This window comes from Galeopterus variegatus, unplaced genomic scaffold (genome assembly GCF_000696425.1).
Source record: "Galeopterus variegatus unplaced genomic scaffold, G_variegatus-3.0.2 Scaffold2304, whole genome shotgun sequence".
Lineage (NCBI taxonomy): Eukaryota > Metazoa > Chordata > Mammalia > Dermoptera > Cynocephalidae > Galeopterus > Galeopterus variegatus.
In genome coordinates this window covers 291,982-294,560 of record NW_007728415.1, presented here as the reverse complement: position 1 = coordinate 294,560, position 2,579 = coordinate 291,982, and the positions used below count along the sequence as shown (strand labels likewise).

At 28.7% G+C, this 2,579-nt stretch overlaps 1 long non-coding RNA gene across 1 annotated transcript in view; it reads right to left on the bottom strand.

Annotated features, from left to right (window-relative positions):
* The window catches only part of LOC103597400, a 4,052-nt gene extending 1,770 nt beyond the window's left edge, over positions 1–2,282 (bottom strand). The window contains exon 1 of the long non-coding RNA XR_551108.1: positions 2,008–2,282. This is a non-coding gene — a long non-coding RNA (uncharacterized LOC103597400). The remainder of the gene's footprint in view (positions 1–2,007) is intronic.
* Between the last annotated feature and the right edge of the window lie 297 nt (positions 2,283–2,579).

The following is a 2,579-nucleotide window of genomic DNA, read 5'->3' as shown; positions in this document are numbered from 1 at the left end:
ACAATTATTAGAAAGAATAAAAATCAAATTTGTTAAATATTAAATTAATAGAAAATAATATAAAAGAGAATAAACAACATTGTTTATTGTAAAAATGTAAAGTAATGCAAAATCATAAATGAAACTACATTTGCAGATTTAGATGCATCAAATTGTTCATTATAGGGTGATTAGATTTAAGTTCTCGATATTAAAAATATAATTAAATGTTTTGAAATTTAAAAAGCCAAAACATTTTTATATATCAACTACATGATTTATTAGTACTCAAGTTTTTCATATAAAAACAGTTTCTAGTTAGGGCCATATTCTGATACATAAAATTCAGAAACTGGGTGAATTAGCAATATTCTTCAGAACTTAATGCAAACGAATATATTTCAGGACTTTTTCACTTTTTTATATCCACCATATATATTTTCGTTGGACTCCTTTCACTATTATTTTTTTCTTGTCACTTTTATGTCACTTCTGAACACATTTTCTGAGTTGTTTTCAATTGTACCTGAGTGTAAAGCAATAACAACCTTTATTTCTTAATATTTTTAAAAAATTTCATAAATCTTAATGGTGATGCCAATGGATCACGCCTTCCAGTTTTTCCTAACATTCTCAAATTCAATAGTTTATTATTACATCTTGTGTAATGACTTTTTTTCCTCCCTGGACAAAATGGTTTTTCCACCTCAAGAGAATTAAGTTACAGATAGAGTTCCAATTCACCTCTGACTTTTACTTCTCCATTTTATGCAGGAGTGAATGTTACTCTGCTAGTTCTTCTGGGATTTATATGTAATTTATTTTATATTTTTGAATACGAAGGGTAAGCCCTTATATTCTGAAGATCAAAGCCATCAAAACTGTTCAATCAAAAGTAGGTCAGGCAAAAACTAATAACATCTACTGCTGGGAATGAAGTAGCATTGCACCTACTAGGGCAGGCTCTTTAATGTATGTTATAAATGGTGCATTCACCACTCTCCCTTTCTCTAATTTCCAAGTACTGAAAATATTGACAATAGAAGATTATAAAAACAATGGGTCACTTGTAGCATCTAAACATAGAGAAATTTAGAGCTCTGATGGGTGGTCAGGATAATGCTCAATATATCTCTTACTCACAGAAACTTCTGGTTTCTGAAGGAGAGATTGTAGAATCTACCTCTAATACAGTCAACGTCAACTTAGAATGTAATAATCTGTAAATGCAATCCCCTGGCCTGAAGATTTATACTAAAATTTTAGCTATGGAATAATACTTTGTATTTGCCTAAATATTAAATATTTCGGCCCCTTCATAGCAGATGGAGGAGATTTTTGAAAAAAAAATTATCTTCAACTGTGATCTTACTACTTCTTAATAATGCCTTTGGTTTGAATAATTTTAATTTTCATGTGCCTAAGTCTAGGCACATGTTTATCCTTGCAGGTTTAGAGGAAATATGTATTATAGTTTCAACAGAGGTATTAGATATGTAGAAATAAATCGCATAGTATTTAATGGAGACCAAATATCATTTACCCCATAGACTATAAAGGATTGACAGTTTAGTAGTACTTCCTCCTCTTTTTTGTACTTTTTTTTTCTCTTTATATATAGTTTTGGGTGTACTTCACTATCATATTCATAAGTTATGACTAATTTTCTGACCCATCTTTATGTCAGTAAAAATCAATTGCATTTTGAAAGTATCACTTTCTTAAAAAATAAGATTAGTCTTGAAAAATCCAACTCTGTAATATACTTCCGTCTTCTTGTTATTTTTGAATAACATTATATGGGTTAACAGTGGACTTTCTCTGGTATTGGTAACAAAATTTTCATGTGAAATGTCTCAGTAGAAAATAGACTTTAGATATCCACATGTACTTTCATTGAAAAAGAAACAACATAATTCTTTCACAAATAATGATGATTTTTGCAGATACATAATATAAAATAATTATCATGCCTCATCATTTTACAGATCCTGATCCAGAAATAAATAAGCATTTCAAGCTACATACTCTGGTTCTGTCAGTGGCGTGGTTTCATTTGGTTCATTCACAGGGCTCCCATCTTCATGGTTAGTAATTCTTTCATCCTCTGTTCTCATCTCCACTATTGGTTCTTTTGATCCATCTTTCCTAGAAACATAAAGAATAATATCTTACTGGTGTAATGCAAAATTGGATGCATTATAGAGCACAATTTAAAATGCCTTCCTAATTCTACCTCCCTCCAGATAAATCCAACACAGTCAAATGAAGAATACCACTAATTTTTTTTCCATTTAAATTCATCTTGCCATATATTTTTACTCAGAAGAAATAGAAATAAATTTTATTTTGTATAGATCTCTTTTTTTCATCAAAATTGTGTTAATTATTTTGCAGAAGTAGTTCACATTTTAAATTCTATTGTACAGCTTCTTTTTGGAAATAAATGAAAACGATTTTTTAAATAAAACTTACAACACAAAGTACCTTCTTTCCCCCTATCCATATTTAAAAATATAGAAATATATTTTTAAAAATTTTTAAAATATTAAAAAACATTTTAATAAGCATTTTAAAAATATTTAAAAAGTTTGAAATAC